The following is a 21,976-nucleotide window of genomic DNA, read 5'->3' as shown; positions in this document are numbered from 1 at the left end:
CCTCCAGCCCAGTCGCCTGCTTGTTGTCAGTAGGAACGCTACCTCCAGATGCCATGGAGCACACCTTGGTGACTCCACTGTTCATGCTGTGTGTAGCTGTTCCATTGTGAATAGCACAGAAAACTGAAGAAATATTCTTCTACTATTGGAAAACTATTATCTGATTCAGTAATCACTCATGTTGATGAGTGAGTTAAATTCAACATAAGTATACTGAACCTAAAAGAGATTTTAGTTTAATGCATATAATCTGTATGGAAGTGAAAAGTAGTTTAATAGTATTTCATACAGCAGACTTACCGACAATAATTTTATTGGGTAAAGAGTCAGTGGATCACCTCACACCTATTAGAATGGCTATTATCAAAAACAACAACAACAACAACAAAAAACAGGAAATAAGTTTTGTCAAGGATAGAGAGAAGCTGAAACTCTCCTGCACTGTGGTGAGAATGTAAAATGGTATAGCCACTATACAAAACAATATGGCAGTTCTTCAAAAAAATTAAAACTACCATATGATCTAGCACCTCCATTTCTGGGTATATATACAAAAGAATTACAAGCAGGATTGTAAAGTGATTATTTGCATACCCATGTTCATAGCAGCACTATTCACAATAGCCAAGAGGTGGAAGCAACCCAAATCCATCAACAAATAAATGGATTAATAGAATTGTTACATACTTAAAATGGAATATTACCTAGCCTTAAAAAGGAAGGAAATCCTTTCAATGCTATAGCATGGATGAATCTTGAGGACATTATGCTAAGTGAAATAAGCCAATCACACAATGACAAATACTGTATGATTCCACTTTTTGAAATATCTGGAGTAGTCAAATTCACAGAAACAGAATGTTGAATGGTGGTTGCCAGGAGCTGGGGAGAAGGAGGAATGGAGAGTTGTTGTTTAATGTCTATAGAGTTTCAGCTGTGCAAGATGAAAAAATTCTGAGATTGGTTGCACAGCAATCTGAATATGCTTAACACTATTGAACTGTACAGTTAAAAATTGTTAAGATGATAAGTTTTATGTGTTTTACCACAATTTAAAAAAAAAAGAGTTAGTGAATTGAGATACAATCCCATTAGTCAAATCCTGGTTAAATTGTAACCATAGTTTGGCTATGGATATAATTCAGCAAAAATCAGCTAAAAGTATTTGGTGAAAATCAACTGGGCATATGAAATTTATAATAAAGGGTATTGTATATATTTTTTAAATTTTTAATTTTTTTGACGTAGTGTTCCCTAATTCATTGTTTGTGTATAATACCCAGTGCTCCATGCAATATGTGCCCTCCTTAATACCCATCACCCGGCTAACCCATTCACCCATCCTCTCCCCTCTAAAACCCTCAGTTTGTTTCTCAGAGTCTATAGTCTCTCATGGTTCGTCTCCCCCTCCGATTTCCCCCCCTTCATTTTTCCCTTCCTACTATCTTTTTTTTTAAGGAGTGTTGTATATTTTATCATCATTTTTAAACTGTCTTACAAATTTTTTTTCAAGAGAGAGAAAGAGAGAATGTGCATGCAAGCTGGGGGGGTGGGGGGCTGGGCAGAGGTAGAGGACTCCGACACTCTGCTGGATCTCATGACCCTGAGATCATGACCTGAGCCAAAATCAAGAGTTGGACACCTCACTGACTGAGCCACCAGGTGCCCCAACATATTCTTTATGTGAGTAACATGTAGAATAAAATTACATATAAAAATATACACATATTTTTCTACCCAAAGAACATTTACCAGCACACCACTGTTAGGACTGAGCTCTCAGCCAGGAAGTGAGGTCCACTCTGGTGGAAGGACACTGGCCTGGATTCAGGTGTCTGAGTTCTATTTATGACTCTTCCTATAAGTAGTTATACAATTCTGGGCACCTCGCTTAGGCTCTAGAGTCTCAGTTTCCTCATTTATTAAATGAGAAGTGGATTGGTCAATCTGGTTTTCTGCTGTAAAAGCCCATGACCATATCTGATTGTAAGATCCATGAAATCGGAGTCTGTTTTTTATCTTTGCATTTCCAAAAACACTTAGCATAGTTCTTTGCACACTCAACTAATGTCTGCAAAATTAAGTTGTATAGAATTTTTCTCAAAGTGTTGGTGAATCCCTAAAGATGATAATAGCTAATATTTCTTATATTACCATGCACCAGTTGCTTTATCCTATTTAATCCTTTTAACACTATGCAGTAGGTAGTTATTAGCACCACTTATAAAAACAAAATAAATCTGATTCCTAAGATCTCACAGCTAGCAAATGGCAAACGGATTAGAATGTGAGTCTGTCTCATTTCACAAAAATCCTCTTAACCACTATGCAACACTGCTTCTTATCAAGAATTAAGGTCTTTCTCCTAATGTGACACCTGAAACCATAAAACTCCTAGAAGAAAACATAGGCAGTAATTTCTTTGACATCAGCTGTAGAAACGTTCTAGATATGTCTCCTCTGGCAAGGAAAACAAAAGCAAAAATAAACTATTGGGACTACACCAAAATAAAAAACTTTTGCACAGTGAAGGAAACCAACAAAACAACAAGGCAACCTACTGGATGGAAGGAGATATTTGCAAATGATGTAAATATATAAAGAATTTATACAACTCACGAGCAAAACAAAACAAAACAAAATGAATAATCTGATTAAAAATGGGCAGAGGACTTGGATAGACATTTTTCCAAAGAAGACATACAGAGAGCCAACAGACACATGAAAAGATACTCAACATCACTAATCATCAAGGAAATGCAAGTCAAAACCACAATGAGATATCACCCCACCCCTGTCAGAATGCCTAAAATCAAAAAGACAGGAAATAACAAGTGTTGACAAGGATGTGGAGAAAAAGGAACCCTCATGCACTATTGGTGGGAATGCAAATTGGTACAACCATTATGGAAAACTGTATGGAGGTTCCTCAAAAAATTAAAAATAGAATTAAAACATGATGCATAATTCCAATGCTGGGTATTTACCCAAAGAAAATGAAAACACTAATTTGAAAAGATGTATGTTTATTGCAGCATTATTTACAATAGCCAAGCTATGGTAACAACTCAAGTGTCCACTGATAGATGAATGGATAAAGTATATATATATATATATATATCTCATATATATTATATTATTTATAACATATAATAAATAAAAAATATATATATATTTATTATTACACAGCCATAAAAAAGAATGAGATATTGCCCTTTGCAACAACATGGATGGACCTAGAAAGTATAAGGCTAAGTGAAATAAGTCAGACAAAAAAAGACAAATACCCATATGATTTTACTCATCTATAGAACCTAAGAAACAAAACAAACTAAACAAACACCAGAGACACATACAGAAAAGCCGACTCTTAAATACAGAGAACAAACTGGTGATTACCAGAGGGAAGGTGGATGGGAAGATGTGTGACATACATAAAAGATATTAAGAGTACTACACTTATTGTGATGAGCAGTGAGTAATGTATAGAATTGTTGAATCATTACATTGTACATCCAAAACTAATATAACACTGTATCTTATCTATACTTCTGAAAAAAAAAGAATTAAGGTCTTCTCCATGTTATAATCACGAGGAAGTCCTCTGTAATGCTATAAAGTAAAATGACATGCTATTCTTTACATCTGTTCATTGCAACCCTAGAGCTGCTATCATCTGTGTCTGTAACTTCAATGCTTTGGTGAGAATCATGAGTAGTTTCTTTAAAATGCAGATTTCTGGGTCCTACTTCAGACCTATTCAATCAGAATATCCGAGGCAAGGTCAGGAAGCCATGTTTTTATCTGGACCATTATGATTTGTGGGCTCTGAACCACGTTTGGGAAAGCACTGTTCCAGAGACTTTCAAATAGGTTATATGGTAGCTTTATTTTTAATTTTTTGAGGAACCTCCATATAGTTTTCCATAATTGTTACATCAATTTACATTCCCACCAACAGTGTACAAGGGTTCCTTTTTCTCCACATATTTGCCAACATTTTATATTGTGACCCAGCACTTGTTTACATGTGTTCACAAAAATGGGAACATTCTGATTTTCTGATTTTGTATTTTTATTCAATACATGTTCAAAAGCCATTCTGTGCAAGACTATTTAGCAAAATGCCATCATGGGGTTCATAGTTTGTAATTTTATAAAGAATAACCAAAAGCCATTGTATTTCATAAATCATGTAAGAACAGTTGAAAAATAGGAGTAAACCTACATTCCCAACAGGCAAAATATTGCTTGACATTTTTTTAAACAGTTCTTTTCCCCCAAGATTTACTGAGGTATAATTGACAAATAAAACTATATATTTTAAATGTACCATATGATTTGATATATGAATATTTTGTGAAATAATTACCACAATCAGATTAATAAACACATTCGTCACTTCAGTTACCCTTTTTTTGTGGCAACAACACTTGAGATCTCCTCTCTTAGCAAATTTCAAGTATACAATACAGTGTTATTAATAATAGTCACCATGCTGTACATTAGTGCCCCAGAACTTACTCATCTTATAACAAAAGACTTGTACCCTTTGACCAGGATGTCCCCACTTCCCCAACCCCAGCCCCTGGCAACCACCATTCTACTGTGTTTCCATGAATTTGACTTTTAAAAAAAAAAATTTCACATATAAGTGATATCATACAGTAGTTGTCTTTCTCCATCTGGCTTATTTCAGCTAGCATAATATAATGTTCTTTAGGTTCATTTATGTTGTTGCAAATGGTAGGATTTCCTTTTTCCTTGTGGCAGAACAATATTTCATTATATATATATTCATTATATTATATTCATATATATAATATATATTCATTATATTATATTCATATATGTATATATATATATATCAATCACACCTTCATCCATCCATCCATCAGTGGACATTTGGTTGTTGTTTCCATATCTTGGCTATTGTGAATAATGCTGCAATAAACATGACAGTGCAAGTACCTCTTTGAGATACTGATTTTGTTTGCTTTGGGTATATATTCAGAAATGAGATTGCTAGAATATATGGTAGTTTTATTTTTAATTTTTTGAGGAACCTCCATATAGTTTTCCATAATTGTTACATCAATTTATATTCCCACCAACAGTGTAAGAGGGTTCCTTTTTCTCCACATCTTTGCCAACATTTGTTATCTCTTGTCTTTTTAATAAAAGCCATCCTAACAGATATGAGGTGATATTTCATTGTCGTTTGATTTACATTTCCTTGATGATTAGTGAAGTTGAGCATCTTTTTATGTATCTGTTGGACATTTATATTCTTCTTTGCAAAAATGTCTATTCAGATCCATTGCCCATTTTTTTAAATCAAGCTGTCTCTTTGCTACTGGGTTTTAAGGGTTCCTTATGTGTTTTTGATATTAACCCCTATCAGTTATATGCTTTGCAAATATTTTTTCTCATTCCACAGTTTGCCTTTGCATTTCTGTTTCCTTTACTGTGCAGAAGCCTTTAGTTTGATGTAGTCCTAGTTGTTTGTTTTTACTTCATAAGCTTTCTTCCTTAACTGCTCTGGCTAGGATTTCCAGTAATATGTTGAATAGAAGTGGTCAGAGTAGGCAGTATTATCTTGTTTTCACCATTGTGTGTGTTGTTAGTTGTGAGTTTGTTATACATGATCTTTATTTTGTTGAGGTAGTTCCTTCTACGCCTAATTCGTTGAGAGTTTTCATTGTGAAAGGCATTGAATTTTATTAAATGCTTTTTCTGCATTTATTGAGACTTTATTCTGTTAATGTGGTATATCTTATGTATTGACTTGTGTATGTTGAATCATCCTTGCATCCCAGGGATAAATCCCACTTGATCATTGTACATGATCCTTTTAATGTGCTGTTAAGTTCTCTTGGATAGTATTTTATTGAGGATTCATGAGGAATATTGGCATGTAATTTTCTTTCCTTGAAATGCCTGTGTCTGGCTTTGGTATCAAAGTGATGCTGGCCTTGTAAAATGACTTTAGAAGTGTTTTCTCCTATTTAATTTTTAGGAAAAGTTTGAGAAATGTTGGTGTTAATTTTTGAAATGTTTGGTAGAGTTCACCAATGAAGTCATCAAGCCCTGGGTTTTTCTTTGTTAAGAGATTTCTGAATACTGATTTAATCTCCTTACTTGTTATTGATCTATTCAGATTTTCTATTTTTTCATGATTTAGTCTTGGTAGGTTGTATATTTCTAGGAATTTAACTTTTTCTTCTAGGCTATCCAATTTGTATCTTACGATCCTTTCTATTTCTGTAGTATCCATTTTAACGTCTCCTCTTTCATTTAGAATTTTACATATTTGAGTCTGGTTGTTGTTTTTTGTTTGTTTGTTTTGTTAGTCTAGCTAAAGGTTTGTCAATTTTCTTCATGTTTTTGAAAACAACTCTTAGCTTCAATACCTTTTTAGTTGTTTTTCTGGTCTGTATTTTATTTATCTCTGCTTTGGTCTTCGTCATTTCTTTATTTCTGTTAACTTTAGGCTTAGTTTATTCTTCTTTTTGTAGTTGCTTGAAGTTTAGAGTTACACTGTTCATTTGAGATCACATTTTGTCTTAATGTTGGTGTTTATCACTATAAATTCCCCTCAGAACTATTTTTGCTGCATCCCATAAGTTTTGGTATGTTGTATTTCTATTTTCATTTGTTTCAAGATATTTTTCACCTTCCCTTTTGATTTCTCCTCTAACGCATTGGTTCCTTGGAACTATGTTGCTCAATTCTACCTTATCATAAATTTGTCCAGGTTTCCTCCCATTACTGATTTCAAATTTGATATTGTTGTTTGGAAAGATATATTATTTCAAACTTCTTAAATTTATTAAGATTTATTTTGTGACCTCATATATGATATATCCTGAGGAATGTTTGGTGTGTGCTTGGAAAGAATGTGTATTCAGCTGCCGTTGGATGATATGTTCTATATGTGTCTGTTAGGCCCATTTGGTCTAACGTGTAATACAAGTCCACTATTTCTATATTGGTTTTCTGTCTGGATAATTTATGCATTTTTGAAAGTGGTGTATTAAAGGCTCCTCCCATTGTTGTATTATTATCCCTTTAGATTTGTTAGTATTTGTTTAATATATTTACATGTTCTGACTTTGAGTATATATATATATATATATTTACAATTGTTATATCTTCTTGCTGAACTGACTCCTTTATTATTATATAATAATGTTCTATGTCTCTCGTTACAGTTTTTGACTTAAAATCTATTTTGTCGTATTAAGTGTTGCTACCCCTGCTGTCTTTTGGTTTCCATTTGCATGGGATATCTTTTTCCATCCCTTCACTTTCAGTTTGTGTGTGTCCTTAAAGCTGAAGTGAGTCTCGTAGGCAGCATATAGTTGGGCCTTCTTTTCCTCTTTATCTTTTATCCATTCAGCTACTCTATATCTTTTGATTAGAGAATTTAATCCATTTATATTTAAACTAATTATTGATAGGTAAGGACTTACTAATGCCATCTTTTAATTGTTTTCCACCTGTTTTGTAGTTCTTTTCTTCCTCTTACTGCCTTCCTCTGTGAATTGATGATTTTCAAAAGTGATATACTTTGATTCCCTTCTCCGTATCTTTTGTGTGTCTACTACAGATGTTTGTTTTGTGATTATCATGAAATTTACAAAAATATCTTATAGCTATGAGTCTCTGTAAAGCTCATAACAACTTAACTTTAATTGCATAAAAAAACTCTACGCTTTTACTCCTCCCACATTTAATATTTTTGATGTCATGATTTATATCTCTTTATATTGTATGCCCACTAAAATTTATTCTAACTCTAGTTTGTTTTAATACTTTTGTTTCTTAACCTTCTTGCTGGAGTTAAGTGGTTTATACAACACATTACAGTATTAGAGTATTCTGAATTCGACTATATATTTACCTTTATCAATGCATCTTATGTTTTAATATATTTTCATGTTGCTATTAGCATCCTTTCATTTCAGCTCAAAGAACTCCTTTTAGCATCTTCTAAGACAGGTCTGGTGGTAGTGAATTCTCTCAGCTTTAGTTTGCCTGAGAAAGTCTTTATCTCTCCATTTATAAAGGACAGTTTTGCTGAGTAAAGTATTTTTTTGTTGGCATTTTTTTCTTTCAAGACTTTTTGAATATATTAACCACTCTCTACTGGCCTGCAGAATTTCTGCTGAGAAATCCCCTCACAGCCTGATGGGGTTTCTTTCATATATAATATTTTTTGTTGCTGCTTTTAAAATTCTCTCAGTCTTGGGGTGGGTTTGTTCTTTGTTTTTTAAATTTTAGACAGTTTTATTATAATGTGTCTTGGAGAGGCTCTCTTCAGATTGAATCTGTTCAGGGCCTATAATTTTCATGAACTTGGATGTCCAAATCTCTTTTCAGATTTGGAAAGTTCTCAGCCATTATTTCTTCAAATAAGCTTTCTGTCCCTTTCTGTCATTCTTCTTCTGGGACTCCTGAAATGCATAAATTATTTTGATTTTGTTTTGTTTTGGATGATGTTCCATAATTTACATGGACTTTCTTCATTCTTTTTTCATTCTTTTTAATTTGTTCTCCTACCAGATAACTTCAAATGTGCTGTCTTTAAGTCCACAGATTTTTCTTCTGCTTGATCAAGTCTGTAGTTGATGCTCACCATTGCATTTTTTTGTTGTTTCATTCATTGTATTCTTTAGCTCCAGAATTTCTACTTAGTTCTTTTTTATGATTTCTATATCTCTGTTAAACTTCTCATTTTAATAGTGTCTTGTTTTTCTGGTTCCACTGAATTGTCTGTGTTTTCTTTTAGCTTGCTGAGCTTCCTTAAAACAACTATTTTGAATTCTTTATGGGGCAAAATGCAGATCTTCACTTCCTTGGGTTCAGTTATTAGAAAATTATTGTGTTCCTTTGACGGTGTCATGCTTCCTTAATTTTTCATGTTCCTTGAATTCTCGAATTGCTGCCTTCACATTTGAAGAAGCAGTCATATCCTCCAGTGTTACTGATGGGCTTCAGAAGAGAAACACTTTCTGTCACTCTTGCTAGAGATTCTGAGGATTTCTTAGACATTTTCTATGGATATGCCTGCTCTACACTCCTTTTTCCTTCTTAAATTCTTAAGATTGTATTCCTGCAAAGTCAGGTTGGTTGTTGAAAAACTCCCATTGCTTTCACTAGGGTGGTGCTGAATTGTCAAGTTGTTGTACTTTCTCCCAATCCTACAGAATCAGGCTGGTTTTCTGCATTTGCTCACCTGAAAGCTTGCCATCTGCAGAGGCTCACACTTGCCACCTTTGAAGCATGTACAGGCAGCTGGCCAAGGAGTAGGGTGTGTGGGGTGAGATTTGCAGAATGTTAGGGGTAAAGTAAAGCTGTTCCTCTTATCCCCTTCAGTACATCCAATCTTGGATTTTTTTTTCTTCAGCAGTATGCTGGAACTTCTCTGTTGGACTTCTGGACCTCCACAATGGCAATCTATGGTAATCTTGTCTGTGGGTGATTGTCAAAATCAGTCTTCTTTAAAGGAAGATGGAAGAAAACTTAATTGTGCCATCATGTATGTAAATTCCTCTGATGTTTTCTACTTGAACCTATTCATTTTACCGTATTTTTTTAAAGATACTGGGCAAGATTCATAAACTGATCCCATGTTTCATTAATTGGTCACAAACTACAGTTTATAATATATTGATGTAGAAGGTTTACATTTATACTGCATGCCTTCTTTTTTCCTAATTTAAGAGTTTCCATATCAGACAAAAAGTCAGCATCATACCTGCATACCTAGTTAACTTGATTATTTCTGGCAAGACTGGATTCCCTCCTGCTCTTCCTTTGCCCTAAAGTAAAGGGATAAAGTGTTTCTAGTGTTTTTGAAAGTTCCATTTAAAAGTGCCAGTCGTTTCCATCTGTCTCACCACACCATCAGTTATTAACAATGGCAGCCACAGCTCTGCATCCCATTGGCAAGCCCCTTCCTCTTTAGCTCTTGCTGCAGACCCCTGGTTTGTCTGTGTATGTCCCACCTGGCACAGCACAGCATTCATTCACTGTTGGCCTGGGTTTTGCTCCACCATTCCAGGGTTTGCTACCACTCCTGTTGTAGGTATTAATAACTTTCCAAGTGTAACCTTGTGACTTTTTTTTGTTCCTGAGAATTATCTATCAAGGGAATTACCAAATAATTTCTTGTAGGAGTTGGCTAAGAAGATAGGTCTATTTTCCTGATGTTGCTGAAAAAATCTCAGACACCTTCACTTTACCAAGTCCTTTACCTTTCACTCAGGAGTTAAGATACGGAAGCTTTTTTCAGGCTATTTTTAATGGGATGAGTTTGTAAGCCAAAAAAAGGAAATATAGTTGGGTTATGGGGAGCTGCATTTTGGGATGATCAGGCACAAAATCTTGATCTATTTTATGTTAGCAAGAGAAGACTATCTTTATTTCTTCTTCTTCCTCTTTCTTCTCCTTTTACTCTTTTTAAAATTCATTTCAGTCACCCATTTAACACACATACATTGAAACCTTACCATGTACCAGGCACTGAGGTGCAAAAGCAATAGGAAAGTGTCCTGATTTATACCTGGGGTGGGGGGGCGCTGCAATCTGATGGTGGGAGAAAGACTCCAGTTAATCAGAAATTATAATATTATAATAAAAGAGATATCTAAATCAGAGTAGAGCAGTCAGGTAAGGCTTTTCTGAGGAGGTAATGTTTGAGCTAAGTCTTTTTTATTTTTTTAAGATTTTATTTATTTATTTATTTGACAGAAAGAGACACAGCAAGAGAGCAGCAGAAGTGGGAGAGGGAGAAGCAGGCTTCCTGCTGAGCAGGGAGCCCAATGTGGGACTCGATCCCAGGACCCTGGGATCATGCCCTGAGCCGAAGGCAGATGCTTAATGACTGAGCCACCCAGGTGCCCCTGTTTGAGCTAAGTCTTTCTTTGTTTTGTTTTGTTTTAAAGGTTTTATTTATTTATTTGACAGAATGAGAGAACACAAGCAGGGGCACAGTAGAGGGAGAGGGAAAAGCAGGCTCCCCGCCGAGCAGGGAGCCCGATGTGGGGCTCGATCCCAGGACCCTGAGATCATGATCTGAGCCGAAGGCAGACGCTTAACGATCTGAGCCACCCAGGTGCCCCTGAGCTAAGTCTTAAAGGGTGAATAAAATTATAGAGAAGTCTAAGAAAGGGAAGTAGTCTTAGTTTGGGTTTCCCTTAGCACAGGATTCAGGTATAAGTAATTTGCAGCATGATCCAGGAAGCTAGAGTGAAAGAATGTGAGGCAGAGTAAGAAGAGAAAGTCATAAATGTTGTTTTTGAGCTCATTACAACTGTGGACAACTAGAGCTTTATTCCGTTGAGGACCTTTGGAGAAACATGTAAAATGTACCACAGAATTGTCTTCCAAGGACAAAGGGTAGGGTATCTCTCCATCAACTCCTATCCCCATTGGAATATGATGTATGCACATGTTGCTGTGGAAGGAACATGTAGAATTGTTTATCTTGCTTTCTAATGGGTGAACACCCACATTCTTTGCAGTCAGTGACAAATGGGGTAGACTTGAGGTACTGTAAATATCTTGCACCTTTTTCCAAATGTTCTTCATTTCATGTGAGAGTTGAGGTCTGCCTGAATTTTCCTTAATCTACCTTCAACATGCCTTATAATTTGGACAGATTCTTTACAGTCTCATGTATGTAATACAACCAATTTCAGTTTTTAGTGTTGTGGACGTTCATTTATTTTTAAGTTCTATATTTTAGTCAAAGCTTAAAATGGTCTTAATGAGGATTGCTCTCTTGCTGGAATTTTGAACTCTTGTATGATATTGGTATAGTAGTTTACCTACTAAATACACTCGAGTGTGAGAAGAAGTCCTATATCATCTTCAATAGGAACATTTGTAGAAATCAACTTTTGCTTGATAAAAACATTTTCAGGACTGCTTCTTAGGTACTGTTTTCCTAGTTTTTATGACTGCAAGAAACTAATCAGAAGAATTATATTAATTTATTCATGACCAGTAAGCAATAGAGACCAAACCCAATCTCATAATTACAATGTCACAAGAACACTATGTTGTTTCCATATCTTGGCTATTGTGAATAATGCTGCAATGAACATAGGAGTGTATATATATCTTTTCAAATCAGCATTTTCATTTTCTTTGCAGAAAATACCCCAAAGTGGAATTGCTGGATTATATGGTAGTTCTATTTTTAATTTTTGAGGAAACTCCCTCCTGTTTTCCATAATCACTGCACCATTTTGCTTTCCCACCAAGGGTTCCCTTTTCTCCACATTCTTGACAACACTTGCTATTTCTTGTCTTTTGATAAAAGTCATTGTGACAGGGTGCCTGGGTGGCTCAGTTGGTTAAGCGACTGCCTTCGGCTCAGGTCATGATCCTGGAGTCCCAGGATCGAGTCCCACATCGGGCTCCCTGCTCAGCGGGGAGTCTGCTTCTCCCTCTGACCCTCCCCCCTCTGGTGTGCTCTCTCTCTCTCTCTCATTCTCTCTCTCAAATAAATAAATAAAATCTTTAAAATAAATAAATAAATAAATAAGTCATTGTGACAAGTGTGACATGATATCTTGTGGTTTTGGTTTGCATTTGTCTGATGATTAGTGATGTTGAGTATCTTTTCATATGTCTGTTTGGCCATCTCTATGTCCTCTTTGGAGAAATGTCAGATCTTCTGCTAATTTTTTAATTGGATTGTTTATTTTTTTGATGTTGAGTTGTGTGGGTTTTTTAAAAACATATTTTGGATATTAACCCATTACCAGTTACATCATTTGCAAAATATCTTCTCTCGTTCAGTAAGTTGCCTTTTCATTTTATTAGTGGTTTCTTTCACTGTGCATAAGCTTTTTGGTTTGATGTAGTCCCATTTGCTTATTTTTGTTATTATTGTCCTTGCCAGAGGAGATATATCCAAAAAATACTGCTCAGACGAATGTCCAAGAGCTTATGTTTTTGTTTTCGACAGATGAATGGATAAAAAAGATGTAGTAATTGTATACAATGAAATACTAATCAGCTATAAAAAGAATTAAATCTTGCCATTTGGGATAGCATGGATAGACCTGGAAGATATTATGCTAAGTTAAATAAGTCAGACAGAGAAAGACACATTTGGTATGATTTCACTTATATGTGGAATCTAAAAAACAAAACAAAACAAGACAGAAACAGACTCATAGATGCAGAGGATAATCTGGTGGTTGCCAGAGAGGATGAAGGTAGGGAAATGTGTGAAATAGGTGAAGGAAATTAAAAGGTATAAACTTCTGGTTATTAAAAAAAAAATGACATGGGGATACAATGTACAGCATAGGGAACACAGTTAATAGTATGTAACAACTTTGTATCATGACAAATGGTAGCTAGCTTTATTTAAGTGATCACTTCATAGTATATATAAATGTTGAATCACTAGGTTGTACACCTGAAACTAATATAATACTGTATGTCAACTATACTTCAATAAAAAAAGAACATTATGCATGAATCTAAGAAAAATATGGATAGGAAAATAATTTAATAATTTAAAAGCAAAATATAAATTTTGGGAGAAAATTTATCAATAAAATGCTATTTTACATAATCAGGATAAAATTACATAATTAGATTAAAATAACTTACTTTATACTAAAGTAATTTGTAATAGAAGCTGGTCTCTTGGATAAGTAAAATGAATTTTAGTGTAAGAGAAATAAAAAAATCATTGCTGGAAATATTCAAATATTAACTTGTTCTTAATTGTTTATTTTTTTTTTTAAGATTTTTTTTATTTATTTGACAGAGAGAGAGAGACAGCGAGAGACGGAACACAAGCAGGGGGAGTGGGAGAGGGAGAAGCAGGCCTCCCACTGAGCAGGGAACCCCATGCGGGGCTCAATCCCAGGACCCTGAGATCATGACCTGAGCTGAAGGCAGTCGCTTAACGAACTGAGCCACCCAGGGGCCCCTAATTCTTTATATTTTCCAGATTTTATTTTCAAAATGGCTCCTTTATAGTATTTTCCCAAACATTACAATTTATAATTTTTTATTCTCTCAAAGTTGGCATGCTGATACTGTTTTTTTAGCAGATTCATCTTTTACCTGAAAATGAAAAAAAGTTTAGGTGCAAATAGATGCTTCAAAGTAGAGTTTTATGGGATATTAGAGCTTTTTTTAACAGAACTAATGAGAAAAAATACTCCAAATAATAATTGAGATATATATATAGAAACACCTCACTGCTAGCTTGTATTTAAAAGTTTCAGTTTTTTTCTTTTCCAGGAAGTTTTGAGTAAAACCTACCCTCCCTTACCCCTTTTTGGTGGCTCTCATGGTCTCAAATAATTAAAATATATTTTCAGCGGCAAACACCTTTGACTTCAGAAAAAAGTCATTTACAAGGCTCACTGATCTTTTTTATCAACAAGGCATCTTATAAATGTATATCATAACACTGTAAAGAATGAAGATGCAGTATTGTTATGTCTATTCTAAAAGTGAAGCCACTAAATTACAGATTATAATTAGAATGAGAGACTAAATAATATTTAGGGCTATTTGCAGAGTTTACTTCCTGAAATACATGCCTACCAAATGATTATGGTCATATGTTTAAATCTCTTTGAATCCAAGGATCCAATCATCTTCATGCCCAATCTTCAGGGCTATTTCCTTCCAAGTTTATAGTCAACCTACTATTAACTGTTGATGTTTCAGTGATCACCAACAGCATCTGTCTGTCTTGTCATAAAATGTTTTCAACATTATAGGAATATTAGACTTTAAACTTCGAAGGAACCCCTACAATTATCTACATGTATGGAGGGCCTTTCCATTTCAAACCCAGTTAGATATCTATAGTGCTGATAAATGTTAGCAACCAGTTCTCTTAGGAAAAAAAAAAAATCTCAGATTTAAAGAGTTTGACAATTTCTGCATTGTAAATATTCCCACCATGGCCAATTCCACACTGAATGTGGTGTCCTTTATATAATATTTTCACCACATAGATACAGTACACCTAAATAACCTCAAGAACATAGGTAATAGCAAAATACTTACAAAGTGATACACTTTAAATATATACTACCTTTGTGTTTTAATATAGTTTGTTTAATTGTAAATTTATATCATTTAATCTTTATTACTGGCTGTATTTAAAAACTGGTTTGCAAAGTTCCTAAAAATTTAGCAAGTAGCTCTCACGAACTGGTATAAGCCAGCTCTAGTACCCCACTGAACTAACAAGGTGTTATTATCGCTGATTTACAGATGAGGAAACTGGGACTCAAATGAGGGAGGGAAAAGGAACATGCATTGACCACCTATTGGAGGTCATGCATGGTGTTGGCCACTTACTAAATCATAGCTCGTAAACCCTCAAAACAACTAAAGGAGAAAGGATGTCTTATTCCATTTTTATACATACAAAAACAGATTTCTCTAAATGTCACAATGTTCTTAGGTGACAAACTCAGGATTAGAGCCCAGGTTCTCTGACTTAGGATTCTCAATGTTATTTATACCAGTATCTCTTGCTCTCTAGGGTTTCACATAAACTATGGAAGAACATCAAAGGCTATCAGATCAGACACTGAGACACAGCAATGAGCTGTGTACCTTTTAAAATACTATTTTTTAGGGATGCCTGGGTGACTCAATTGGTTGAGCATCTACTCTTGATTTCCCCACAGATCTTGATCTCAGGGTTGTGAGATCAAGCCTGGCATTGGGCTCCACGCTTGGTGGAGAGTCTGCTTGAGATTCTCTCCCCTTCCCTCTCCCTCTCCTTCTGCCCCTCCTCCCCCCCCTCTAAAATAAATACATCTTGGGGCGCCTGGGTGGCTCAGTCGTTAAGCATCTGCCTTCAGCTCAGGTCATCGTCCCAGGGTCCTGGGATGGAGCCCTGCATCCGTCTCCCTGCTCTGCGGGAAGCCTGCTTCTCCCTCTGCCTGGCGCTTCCCCTGCTTGTGTTCCCTCTCTTGCTTTGTCTCTCTCTGTTAAATAAATGAATAAAATCTTTTAAAAAAATTAAAAAATTAAAAAAATAATAAGATAAAATAAATACATCTTTAAAAAATTAAAAATTAAAAATAAAATACTATTTTTTAGTGATGACTATGGCTACAGATTTCAAAAATAACAATATATAAACTGGATAATTATGATTGTACTGATTTTAGAAATAAAGATATCGGTTTTAAATTTTTAGTAACTAAAAAGCTTAGGTAAAAATAAGACTAAGGAAGATAGAAATATATCATAGTACAGAAGTTATAATATTGAACAGTATGATGTAATGATGGGTAGAATGTAACAGTACAGAAGTTATGACTTTTTGTGAACTCAGCACTGTGAGGACTGACAGCTCGATATAGAAACGAGAGAGAAGACACAGATGTCCAACAAAACAATGTCTAAGGTGAATCCTTTATTCAGGATCAGTATCTTACTAGCCTTCTCTTATTGTATGTTGCTTTTCGTCAAACATCAGCAACAAAAAGAAATCAGCATAAAATGAACTAACCTCCATCACCACTGTTATTTGCTGTCACTTTGAAGATTAATATAATGTGATATTATCATGTTACTCAAAAAGACTGAACACAAATGCTGTAAGAAAATAAAGATTAAATAACAATAAAATATTCTAATTATAAGCAAGGTAACTTTTAAGAAAGGTGAAAGTGGATTTAGAAGTGAAAAATCCACCTTTTAGGAAGTCTCCTCATAAGCACACTATTAATTCAAGTTAACTTTTTCTTACATATATTTTGGAGCAATGTAAGGTGAGAAATTTCTGTGTAAATATTATCATATTCACACATAAATGTTGTTATGCTTTATATTTTTAAAAAGTATCAGGTACTGTGCATTTCACTTAGCATAAATAAGATAAAAAAAGTCCAGAACCGCTAAGCTACAAATCTCTCTGGGCGATAGGAACTATATTCATTTCAGTAACAAAAACTGCTTTAAATTCTGAATGTTAAAGGTGTTTTGGTAATGTAAATTATTGCACTTCTTTTGTAGTTTCTTGTCTTCTAAGTTACTGAACTTAAATCATAATTAATTTTCTTCTTTCAAAATTATGTCACCAACGTGACATTTGGAACTAACACCGAACTTAAACAATTTCCTTGTGTCCACAGCCTTCATGGCAGCTGCAGGAAGAATGGCTTTTGGGGGGTGATCCACAGAGCTATTTCTTTTTTTTTTTTTAAGATTTTATTTATTTCTTTGAGAGAGAGAGAATGAGAGATAGAGAGCATGAGAGGGAAGAGGGTCAGAGGGAGAAGCAGACTCCCCGCCGAGCAGGGAGCCCGATGTGGGACTCGATCCTGGGACTCCAGGATCATGACCTGAGCCGAAGGCAGTCGCTTAACCAACTGAGCCACCCAGGTGCCCCACAGAGCTATTTCTAACTGGGAGGCTCCCTGCCTTTCCCCAGGGCACCAGCTGCTCTTGGCAAGCTGCCACTAGCATGAACAGTTTCAGAAGGCGTTTGTGAGACGGGGCCTTGTGAGACAAGGTCTCACCTCTCTGCTGCCGACTTGAAGCCTGACAGACTATGGTAGGTGAGAGTGACAAATGGCTAAGACTCGTCTTCCAGAGATTCCCCCAGAGGGGCAGAGCCTGAACACAGGGCTGAAAGACGCCTCCACTCCATTCCCAACTTAGAGAAAACAGAACCCAATAAAACTAAAATTGTTAAATTAACTCAATTATTTACAAGCAAATAAACCAGGAAAGGAAGGCACTCATGTCCCAAGGAATGTGAAAACATGAGAACGTAGAGTTAGTTTCATCCTGATGTGTTTCTAGTATCTTTATACATGGCATTTTTGTTTCACTGGTAATTTATGCAGTTGTATCTGATATGTAAACAACCTAGATTCTTCCTGTAGCAGTGCTGATTGTTCTATACTGTGGAATTCATTGTAAGACAGACTCACTGTGTATCTTGTCCAAAGACAGTTATTATTGGAAGTACAAGAAAACCTAATTAAAACACTTGAACATTTAGCCTAGTCCTCCACTATAAATCTCATGGATTAGATGTATATCGCAGCGTTTATACTATTGCACCATAGTGTTACTATTATTTCTCTGTCTTTTTGGTCCAAGATTCAGAAATCTACGCCAGGGTAGCCAAGGTCTGAGTTTCTATTTGGTGATTCAGCCAAAAAACATTAAAGAAGCTTCCTCCCACAATTCCTTGCCTTACTCCATTATCTGTCCACTGCATTATTCTTCACACTATTAAAATGTAATAGAGACCAGGAGGAAATTTATCTCTCTTCTTTAAAGCATGTCTCATATATTTGTCTGAGTGCACAGGCATTATAATGATAGGTGCTTTCAAAGAACCTAGAGATAAAAAGAAGCACCTAAATCAATGTCCAGAACACCAGAACCATTATTACTTGATGGGAGACACAGAAGCAGGTCATACTTTTGAACATTTTTCTTAGGATTAAAAAAAAATGGAAGAAAAACTTGTATGTTTTAGCAAATAGAAAGAGACAGCAGCAAATTGTTTTGGGACGGAGACTGCTCCATGAGAATACAGTATGGGGGCCAAGAACAGGACCTTGGTCCAGGCTACAGAGTTGTCTCTTCCTAGTGTGTCTGTGTCACTGTGGGTGGGTCTGTGTCACTGTGCCTCAGTTTCCTCAACTTTACAATGGGGATAACAGTATCCAACAGCAAGACTTGTTAAGATTAAATGAATTGATATTTAGGAAAGTACTTTATTAGGTAAGCAATCAATAAATATTAGCTATTATTATATCATACACCATGTTTAAAATACCTCCTTTTTGCCATTGTATAGAATAAAAGAAGATATAGCTTGTCCTACCAGACCATCATGAGGATTACATAAATATTTGTTAATTTAATGAACACCTGGATGATTGTGACATTACATAATTATGATTATTAATGACATATTTCTCTATCATGTGTTACATGTAATACGATGAAAGACATGTTAGAAGTAGGGGACTTTTATTAATTGTATTTGTAATTGGTTTCTTAGAGATGAATTTGTCAATAGTTTATTCCAGTTAAGTAAAGAAACACAGTTATGCATATTGTGAAATATGCTTTCTTCTTGAAGAAATTCTATGTGGAAATGTTTTACCTTGATGAATCTGAAGTATAAATTGTTTAAGACTTTTTTTATGTTCCACTGACCCAAAATTTAAAAGTGATGCATTTAGATTCCAGCAAAACCAAAAAAGCCACTTATCGGAACTGTTCAATAAGATCTATAATGATAGCAGTATTCTGCTTTCTAATTTTATATAAAAGAAACATCTCTGAAAAAGATAATTACTATCTTTCACATTTTCTAGCACAGAGTAGGCATTTGATCAATTTAAAAAGATAAATGAAAACATGCAAAGACACTGATTTTTATTCTTGATTCCAGCATTTAATATTTATGTTACTGTTATTTAAACTTTAAAATGAGAATTTTAGTTTAATATACAATGTTAAGAGACGAACATAGGCAATACTGACAATTGACAAAATAGCATAAGACCCGTTTTTAAGAACCACAGTTGGCTTTAAGCTTCATCCCTAGTGCCCTGAACAATGCCAGGCACACGGTAGGTGCACAATTAGTATATTTGCTACCGTTAAAGCTCTAGAATTAAACTAGAGAGACTAAGGCCTTTGTCTTTACACCAAAAATAAAAAAGTAAAGAAATCAGGAGAAACTAATGAGATTAATATATTTGAGATACGGTTTTGCTGTCTTTTCTCATCCCTTTTTGTGAGAATACAGATTTTTGAGAGGGCATTGAATGCAGTTACTTAATCTAGACAGATTTTAGATTCCTGGCATTTTCTTGCTTATTGAATAATAGAGTTTTCAAACTGTTTAGGCCACTCTAAGGGGTGTATGTTAGGGGAGTAACATAAATAAATATACAAGGTGAACAGAAATTTCTGGTTTGAAGATTTTTTTAAAAGAGTTTTTATGACCATTTTTTAGGTTCAACATGACACACTCATTTTTTTATTATTATTTTTATATTTTGACTTCTTTTTGCTTCAGGAGAAGTCAGCATCCTAACAGTAGCTGTAACAATATCAGCAAGCTCTCATTTACTGAGTGACCGCAATGCGCCAGGCACGGTGCTGAGCACTTTGCATGTACTGACCAGGCGGCTGCTAGAGCAATTGGGCACCTGGGCACAGAAGTTATCTCCATTTTATAGATGAGTAAACAGGCAGAGAGAAATTAAGTGACTTGTTCAAGCTCATCCAGCAGGCGAGTTTCAAAGCCAAGTTGTGAGCCCACGCAGTCTGTCTTCCAGCCTCATTATCTGATGAAATCAAAGCCTTTCTGCACTTACGCACTCATATCATAGAAATTATATACAGGCTATATACATATATGGTTTAGTCTTAGCTCTCCAATTCAATTAATGGTTATTCAAAGGCCACTTACAAACAATTTTTCCTTGAGGAAGTAGAATCACAGATAATAAAGTTTCCAAGACTTCGGGAAAATTTCTTTAAGTTTTTAGTACTTTTATTTTCTAAAAATCCCTCCTATCAGTGTTTTTTTTTTCCTACATCTTCACTTCTTTAAAAATGAATAGAAACAGAGACAAGAACTTATCTTGATACAGGTTTAGAGTCAGCCAAATTCAGCTTTTAATTAAAAAAAAAATTTTTTTTACAGTAGGCTCCATGCCCAATGTGGGGCTTGAACTCATGACCCTGCATGCTCTCCTGATGGAGCCAATCAGGCACCCCCAAATTTAGCTTTTAAAGAGTTAAAGTCAACCACAAGTTTTGCACTTGGCGGCTGCAAAGCCCTGGCTGCCCAGCAGCATTGGATGATCTTCTCCAGCCTTTTCCCAGAGACAGTCTGTGAAGACGGCTGCTGAGAGAGACTGATGAAGGTTATAGGCCGCTGCAGTGTAGAGCTCTCTGAGAAGGCAGCTCCTTGCTAGTCACTTGCCAGAGAGTGATGACAAAGGAACAGATGTCAGCTTCGGTCACATGGTCTCTCCTTTTAGGAGTTCTGGGGCCGGGTGGGTGTGTGTGCCATCTGGGTGGTACGGAGGAGTCTGCGGAAGCACAGATCTTGCAGTTTCTCAGAGCAACCAGTCACCAATTTTGCAGGTATCTTGCTCACTGATTAAAACGTTTACCAGCCTCGGATGCAAGGGCACAATGCTTTATGACTGATGAAAAAGCAGGCCATTCCCATATCGAGGGAGTGCTATTTCCTGAGATGTGTGCAAGTGTACACGTTCCCAAATTTAATTGCCCTCTGGCACAGCAGTGAGGCCCCCTTCCTCCTCGTCAGGGCAACTGAAAGCACCCTATATGACTTGCTGTAAACTGACATTGCCACCAAACTCCGTGATTATGGCATATAGACTATTCAAGCCCACAGGCCCGTGTGCTGGCGGCCACAATGTACACGATATTGTCACGATGGAGACTTGCTATGTTGAGCTCAGCCCAGAAATTCACTGGGATGCCAGCCCATCTGTTTTTAAACATTTTTTTGATATGGACAGAAAGAAGAGACCAGGAGGCAGACTGAGAAAGACTGGTGAGAGAGATTAGAGGAGGAATAGGGAGAATGTTATTCTAGAATCAGGAGAAAGCACTTGGAGACATGGGATTGACCAAGAGCATCAAATACTGCGGGGACAAGTAAGAGAATAAAAACCTAGCCTTTAAATTTGGACACCTGGAAGTGACTGAAATGATTTTAGCAAGAGTGATTTCAATAGTGTGGTTGAAGTAGCCGCAAAGAGCAAAAGGCTGAGGGATGCAAAAGGGGATGTGGAGACAGGAAGTAGAAACAACTCTTATGGGAGAGGTACTTGAGAAGGGAAAAAGTAAGGAGAGGTCAAAGGTAGGCTCTTTATTAAATGGAAGAAAGGTGAACAAATTTATATGGTGCTGAAGGAAGGATCCAGCTGAGAGGAAG

General features: G+C 35.7%; 1 pseudogene; it reads right to left on the bottom strand.

Annotated features, from left to right (window-relative positions):
- Positions 1-20,770: 20,770 nt before the first annotated feature.
- LOC114213011 (proto-oncogene serine/threonine-protein kinase mos-like) lies at positions 20,771-21,540 on the bottom strand (annotated as a pseudogene).
- Positions 21,541-21,976: the final 436 nt, after the last annotated feature.

This window comes from Eumetopias jubatus, unplaced genomic scaffold (assembly GCF_037043125.1).
Source record: "Eumetopias jubatus isolate StellerSeaLion01/CBP00866 unplaced genomic scaffold, mEumJub1_p1.0 scaffold_6, whole genome shotgun sequence".
In the NCBI taxonomy this organism is placed as follows: domain Eukaryota; kingdom Metazoa; phylum Chordata; class Mammalia; order Carnivora; family Otariidae; genus Eumetopias; species Eumetopias jubatus.
The sequence above is the reverse complement of the archived record's forward strand: the minus strand, read 5'-3'. Positions and strand labels throughout refer to the sequence as shown.